This window comes from Schistocerca piceifrons, unplaced genomic scaffold (genome assembly GCF_021461385.2).
Source record: "Schistocerca piceifrons isolate TAMUIC-IGC-003096 unplaced genomic scaffold, iqSchPice1.1 HiC_scaffold_458, whole genome shotgun sequence".
NCBI lineage: Eukaryota > Metazoa > Arthropoda > Insecta > Orthoptera > Acrididae > Schistocerca > Schistocerca piceifrons.
This window is the reverse complement of record NW_025728687.1, coordinates 155,326-161,571: the sequence shown is the minus strand read 5'-3', so window position 1 is coordinate 161,571 and position 6,246 is coordinate 155,326. Positions and strand designations below refer to the sequence as shown.

Here is a 6,246-nt window from a genome sequence, read left to right as displayed (position 1 = left end):
CAGTTGCTCAGCCCTACGCTGGAAACAGGTGGCATGAAGCCGCACACCATTTCTATGGTCGTCGTGTGTCTGCTTCCCTAGTCTATATTCTGCTGACGGTCACGAAACAGTAGCTATATTGCGAGCAGGACGGGAAACGGCCGCTCGGACAGCTCAAACTTGTCACGATTCGTGTGGAAAAAATTCCGTTCCGGTACCGGGTATCGAACCCGGGCCTCCTGGGTGAAAGCCAGGTATCCTAGCCACTAGACCACACCGGATGTGGCCGTTTCGTTCGACCGTTCGTACGGTCGCTTGTCGCATTTCGTGTCGAGTGCCGCGTCGGCGCCCCCCTCTCTTTGCGAGCATCTTTGCACATACTGACTGGCAAGGCGCGCACCTCAAACGTCGCAGAGCAATGCTTTTGGCTTCACGCTCTGCTGGGAGAAGAGGAAAAGGGAAGCTGTAAGTAGCAATAACAGGAAGTAAACATTTTCCCGCTGAAGCGTTGAAACGCTGTGGATAACAAACAAGAAATACGTTGGCGCCCTAGCAACAGCACCACCATGTCACAGAAAATTAAATGCCCCGGGTGAGGATCGAACTCACGACCTTAAGATTATGAGACTTACGCGCTGCCTACTGCGCTACCGAGGCACGGGTGCACCGCTTGTCCTGGAAACTGGGTAAACACCTTACCCAATATTAGACGTAGAGACACTGTACTTCCTGGATAACGTGTTCTGTTGCTACACGTGCACTGCCGGCCCAGTTGATTGCGGTGCTGCTGCTGCTGTTGCAACGATAGGCAGCACTCCTTGTCGTTGAAGTTCAGTGCCTCGGAGGCACCCGGACCCAGCAACTTGTGAGGCCAGGCCGACGCTAGTCTGTAGAACATGATGCGAGCGTCCTAGTGGGGACCCGCGAGTGCTGCGTTCTCGGTCCTTCTCAAGGGAAATCCAGCTACACATTCTTGTGGATCGTGCATCTCAAGCGCTCAAGCCACGCGGCAGCATTATTGCGGGAAAAGCAAAATGATGCATCGGCCGGGAATCGAACCCGGGCCGCCCGCGTGGCAGGCGAGCATTCTACCACTGAACCACCGATGCTCGGGCCAGCGGTAACTTGACGCTGCTTGCCGCGCAGATGTCTCAAGGGAAAGTGGGACTGCCGTCAAGCGCCGTAGCATTCTGTGGAAAAGATGCTGCAGACGCTGAATCCTGCACTGCACTGCTCTGCTTAAAAATGCCGCCAGAACGCGGTCCTCTGCGTACTCTTGCGTTGCCGGCGCCCAACTCTTGCCAAAGGATGCGAAGTGTGCGCGGATACGCTGTCCGAATGCGTCTGGATGTGCTCCCCTAGCCTGCCTCGAAATGCGCCTGCCAGGTACGATCACCTTCGGCCGCTGCCGACTGGCGGGAAGCCGACACAGCGCGGACGCGCGGTGCTCGCTTGTGCGGTGGTGGTGTAATGGTCAGCATAGTTGCCTTCCAAGCAGTTGATCCGGGTTCGATTCCCGGCCACCGCAGCAGGCTTTTAATTTCGCGTATGAGTACTTTTGCCACGCGCTCTTAAATTATTGTTTTTTCGCCCTCTTACTCGCTGCATACCAGCCCTTAGTGTGTCTCGACTTGTCTCGACTTTGCTCGGCTGACGCGAGAGCTGACGCTCTCAAATCGGCCTATATCAAAACGACAAGCACGAGAAACGACTGAGAGAGGTAAGGAGGGACACACAGCACGCCCCCTTCATTTCACGGTGGCGTCTCCCTGACCGAATCGGGCTGTAGCTCCGAAAAGAAAGGAGAAACAAAAATAGGAAGTAAAAGTGCCAATAGCGCCCTGTGTTCCCATGCGCTCACCCGCCCAAGTACTGACAAGGGCCAAAGTTGTTACGCATCGGCAATCGGACATTTTCTTTCATTTTCTCTTTATCGGTGAGAACCAGTGTATTCAAGATATTATGGCCATTGCCGAGTGAATGCTGTAGCGCTCCCCGACGAGTCGGGTTCGGATCCTCTATCAACTTCCACGCAGGGTGATGATCTTTTGGTCACCACACTCGCCAGCTGAAATCGGCGCCGCCTTTTCGTAGTAGGAAAAGAGTAGTGGCCCGTGGGGGGATCGAACCCACGACCTTCGCGTTATTAGCACGACGCTCTAACCAACTGAGCTAGCGGGCCTCGGCAGATGCAGTTGCTCAGCCCTACGCTGGAAACAGGTGGCATGAAGCCGCACACCATTTCTATGGTCGTCGTGTGTCTGCTTCCCTAGTCTATATTCTGCTGACGGTCACGAAACAGTAGCTATATTGCGAGCAGGACGGGAAACGGCCGCTCGGACAGCTCAAACTTGTCACGATTCGTGTGGAAAAAATTCCGTTCCGGTACCGGGAATCGAACCCGGGCCTCCTGGGTGAAAGCCAGGTATCCTAGCCACTAGACCACACCGGATGTGGCCGTTTCGTTCGACCGTTCGTACGGTCGCTTGTCGCATTTCGTGTCGAGTGCCGCGTCGGCGCCCCCCTCTCTTTGCGAGCATTTTTGCACATACTGACTGGCAAGGCGCGCACCTCAAACGTCGCAGAGCAATGCTTTTGGCTTCACGCTCTGCTGGGAGAAGAGGAAAAGGGAAGCTGTAAGTAGCAATAACAGGAAGTAAACATTTTCCCGCTGAAGCGTTGAAACGCTGTGGATAACAAACAAGAAATACGTTGGCGCCCTAGCAACAGCACCACCATGTCACAGAAAATTAAATGCCCCGGGTGAGGATCGAACTCACGACCTTAAGATTATGAGACTTACGCGCTGCCTACTGCGCTACCGAGGCACGGGTGCACCGCTTGTCCTGGAAACTGGGTAAACACCTTACCCAATATTAGACGTAGAGACACTGTACTTCCTGGATAACGTGTTCTGTTGCTACACGTGCACTGCCGGCCCAGTTGATTGCGGTGCTGCTGCTGCTGTTGCAACGATAGGCAGCACTCCTTGTCGTTGAAGTTCAGTGCCTCGGAGGCACCCGGACCCAGCAACTTGTGAGGCCAGGCCGACGCTAGTCTGTAGAACATGATGCGAGCGTCCTAGTGGGGACCCGCGAGTGCTGCGTTCTCGGTCCTTCTCAAGGGAAATCCAGCTACACATTCTTGTGGATCGTGCATCTCAAGCGCTCAAGCCACGCGGCAGCATTATTGCGGGAAAAGCAAAATGATGCATCGGCCGGGAATCGAACCCGGGCCGCCCGCGTGGCAGGCGAGCATTCTACCACTGAACCACCGATGCTCGGGCCAGCGGTAACTTGACGCTGCTTGCCGCGCAGATGTCTCAAGGGAAAGTGGGACTGCCGTCAAGCGCCGTAGCATTCTGTGGAAAAGATGCTGCAGACGCTGAATCCTGCACTGCACTGCTCTGCTTAAAAATGCCGCCAGAACGCGGTCCTCTGCGTACTCTTGCGTTGCCGGCGCCCAACTCTTGCCAAAGGATGCGAAGTGTGCGCGGATACGCTGTCCGAATGCGTCTGGATGTGCTCCCCTAGCCTGCCTCGAAATGCGCCTGCCAGGTACGATCACCTTCGGCCGCTGCCGACTGGCGGGAAGCCGACACAGCGCGGACGCGCGGCGCTCGCTTGTGCGGTGGTGGTGTAATGGTCAGCATAGTTGCCTTCCAAGCAGTTGATCCGGGTTCGATTCCCGGCCACCGCAGCAGGCTTTTAATTTCGCGTATGAGTACTTTTGCCACGCGCTCTTAAATTATTGTTTTTTCGCCCTCTTACTCGCTGCATACCAGCCCTTAGTGTGTCTCGACTTGTCTCGACTTTGCTCGGCTGACGCGAGAGCTGACGCTCTCAAATCGGCCTATATCAAAACGACAAGCACGAGAAACGACTGAGAGAGGTAAGGAGGGACACACAGCACGCCCCCTTCATTTCACGGTGGCGTCTCCCTGACCGAATCGGGCTGTAGCTCCGAAAAGAAAGGAGAAACAAAAATAGGAAGTAAAAGTGCCAATAGCGCCCTGTGTTCCCATGCGCTCACCCGCCCAAGTACTGACAAGGGCCAAAGTTGTTACGCATCGGCAATCGGACATTTTCTTTCATTTTCTCTTTATCGGTTGAGAACCAGTGTATTCAAGATATTATGGCCATTGCCGAGTGAATGCTGTAGCGCTCCCCGACGAGTCGGGTTCGGATCCTCTATCAACTTCCACGCAGGGTGATGATCTTTTGGTCACCACACTCGCCAGCTGAAATCGGCGCCGCCTTTTCGTAGTAGGAAAAGAGTAGTGGCCCGTGGGGGGATCGAACCCACGACCTTCGCGTTATTAGCACGACGCTCTAACCAACTGAGCTAGCGGGCCTCGGCAGATGCAGTTGCTCAGCCCTACGCTGGAAACAGGTGGCATGAAGCCGCACACCATTTCTATGGTCGTCGTGTGTCTGCTTCCCTAGTCTATATTCTGCTGACGGTCACGAAACAGTAGCTATATTGCGAGCAGGACGGGAAACGGCCGCTCGGACAGCTCAAACTTGTCACGATTCGTGTGGAAAAAATTCCGTTCCGGTACCGGGTATCGAACCCGGGCCTCCTGGGTGAAAGCCAGGTATCCTAGCCACTAGACCACACCGGATGTGGCCGTTTCGTTCGACCGTTCGTACGGTCGCTTGTCGCATTTCGTGTCGAGTGCCGCGTCGGCGCCCCCCTCTCTTTGCGAGCATCTTTGCACATACTGACTGGCAAGGCGCGCACCTCAAACGTCGCAGAGCAATGCTTTTGGCTTCACGCTCTGCTGGGAGAAGAGGAAAAGGGAAGCTGTAAGTAGCAATAACAGGAAGTAAACATTTTCCCGCTGAAGCGTTGAAACGCTGTGGATAACAAACAAGAAATACGTTGGCGCCCTAGCAACAGCACCACCATGTCACAGAAAATTAAATGCCCCGGGTGAGGATCGAACTCACGACCTTAAGATTATGAGACTTACGCGCTGCCTACTGCGCTACCGAGGCACGGGTGCACCGCTTGTCCTGGAAACTGGGTAAACACCTTACCCAATATTAGACGTAGAGACACTGTACTTCCTGGATAACGTGTTCTGTTGCTACACGTGCACTGCCGGCCCAGTTGATTGCGGTGCTGCTGCTGCTGTTGCAACGATAGGCAGCACTCCTTGTCGTTGAAGTTCAGTGCCTCGGAGGCACCCGGACCCAGCAACTTGTGAGGCCAGGCCGACGCTAGTCTGTAGAACATGATGCGAGCGTCCTAGTGGGGACCCGCGAGTGCTGCGTTCTCGGTCCTTCTCAAGGGAAATCCAGCTACACATTCTTGTGGATCGTGCATCTCAAGCGCTCAAGCCACGCGGCAGCATTATTGCGGGAAAAGCAAAATGATGCATCGGCCGGGAATCGAACCCGGGCCGCCCGCGTGGCAGGCGAGCATTCTACCACTGAACCACCGATGCTCGGGCCAGCGGTAACTTGACGCTGCTTGCCGCGCAGATGTCTCAAGGGAAAGTGGGACTGCCGTCAAGCGCCGTAGCATTCTGTGGAAAAGATGCTGCAGACGCTGAATCCTGCACTGCACTGCTCTGCTTAAAAATGCCGCCAGAACGCGGTCCTCTGCGTACTCTTGCGTTGCCGGCGCCCAACTCTTGCCAAAGGATGCGAAGTGTGCGCGGATACGCTGTCCGAATGCGTCTGGATGTGCTCCCCTAGCCTGCCTCGAAATGCGCCTGCCAGGTACGATCACCTTCGGCCGCTGCCGACTGGCGGGAAGCCGACACAGCGCGGACGCGCGGTGCTCGCTTGTGCGGTGGTGGTGTAATGGTCAGCATAGTTGCCTTCCAAGCAGTTGATCCGGGTTCGATTCCCGGCCACCGCAGCAGGCTTTTAATTTCGCGTATGAGTACTTTTGCCACGCGCTCTTAAATTATTGTTTTTTCGCCCTCTTACTCGCTGCATACCAGCCCTTAGTGTGTCTCGACTTGTCTCGACTTTGCTCGGCTGACGCGAGAGCTGACGCTCTCAAATCGGCCTATATCAAAACGACAAGCACGAGAAACGACTGAGAGAGGTAAGGAGGGACACACAGCACGCCCCCTTCATTTCACGGTGGCGTCTCCCTGACCGAATCGGGCTGTAGCTCCGAAAAGAAAGGAGAAACAAAAATAGGAAGTAAAAGTGCCAATAGCGCCCTGTGTTCCCATGCGCTCACCCGCCCAAGTACTGACAAGGGCCAAAGTTGTTACGCATCGGCAATCGGACATTTTCTTTCATT

The 6,246-nt window shown here is 55.1% G+C and overlaps 14 non-coding genes across 14 annotated transcripts; 3 read left to right on the top strand and 11 right to left on the bottom strand.

The window, feature by feature from the left end:
- Positions 1–188: 188 nt before the first annotated feature.
- Trnae-uuc lies at positions 189–260 on the bottom strand. The gene has a single exon. It is a non-coding gene; the product is annotated as a tRNA-Glu (tRNA).
- A 303-nt stretch (positions 261–563) lies between these two features.
- On the bottom strand, positions 564–636 carry Trnam-cau. The gene has a single exon. It is a non-coding gene; the product is annotated as a tRNA-Met (tRNA).
- A 381-nt stretch (positions 637–1,017) lies between these two features.
- Trnag-gcc lies at positions 1,018–1,088 on the bottom strand. Its single transcript has one exon. It is a non-coding gene; the product is annotated as a tRNA-Gly (tRNA).
- A 347-nt stretch (positions 1,089–1,435) lies between these two features.
- Trnag-ucc lies at positions 1,436–1,507 on the top strand. The gene has a single exon. It is a non-coding gene; the product is annotated as a tRNA-Gly (tRNA).
- Positions 1,508–2,087: 580 nt separating this feature from the next.
- Positions 2,088–2,161, bottom strand: Trnai-aau. Its single transcript has one exon. It is a non-coding gene; the product is annotated as a tRNA-Ile (tRNA).
- A 198-nt stretch (positions 2,162–2,359) lies between these two features.
- On the bottom strand, positions 2,360–2,431 carry Trnae-uuc. The gene has a single exon. It is a non-coding gene; the product is annotated as a tRNA-Glu (tRNA).
- Positions 2,432–2,734: 303 nt separating this feature from the next.
- Trnam-cau lies at positions 2,735–2,807 on the bottom strand. Its single transcript has one exon. It is a non-coding gene; the product is annotated as a tRNA-Met (tRNA).
- A 381-nt stretch (positions 2,808–3,188) lies between these two features.
- On the bottom strand, positions 3,189–3,259 carry Trnag-gcc. Its single transcript has one exon. It is a non-coding gene; the product is annotated as a tRNA-Gly (tRNA).
- A 347-nt stretch (positions 3,260–3,606) lies between these two features.
- Positions 3,607–3,678, top strand: Trnag-ucc. The gene has a single exon. It is a non-coding gene; the product is annotated as a tRNA-Gly (tRNA).
- A 581-nt stretch (positions 3,679–4,259) lies between these two features.
- On the bottom strand, positions 4,260–4,333 carry Trnai-aau. Its single transcript has one exon. It is a non-coding gene; the product is annotated as a tRNA-Ile (tRNA).
- Positions 4,334–4,531: 198 nt separating this feature from the next.
- On the bottom strand, positions 4,532–4,603 carry Trnae-uuc. Its single transcript has one exon. It is a non-coding gene; the product is annotated as a tRNA-Glu (tRNA).
- Positions 4,604–4,906: 303 nt separating this feature from the next.
- Trnam-cau lies at positions 4,907–4,979 on the bottom strand. The gene has a single exon. It is a non-coding gene; the product is annotated as a tRNA-Met (tRNA).
- A 381-nt stretch (positions 4,980–5,360) lies between these two features.
- Positions 5,361–5,431, bottom strand: Trnag-gcc. Its single transcript has one exon. It is a non-coding gene; the product is annotated as a tRNA-Gly (tRNA).
- A 347-nt stretch (positions 5,432–5,778) lies between these two features.
- On the top strand, positions 5,779–5,850 carry Trnag-ucc. The gene has a single exon. It is a non-coding gene; the product is annotated as a tRNA-Gly (tRNA).
- Positions 5,851–6,246: the final 396 nt, after the last annotated feature.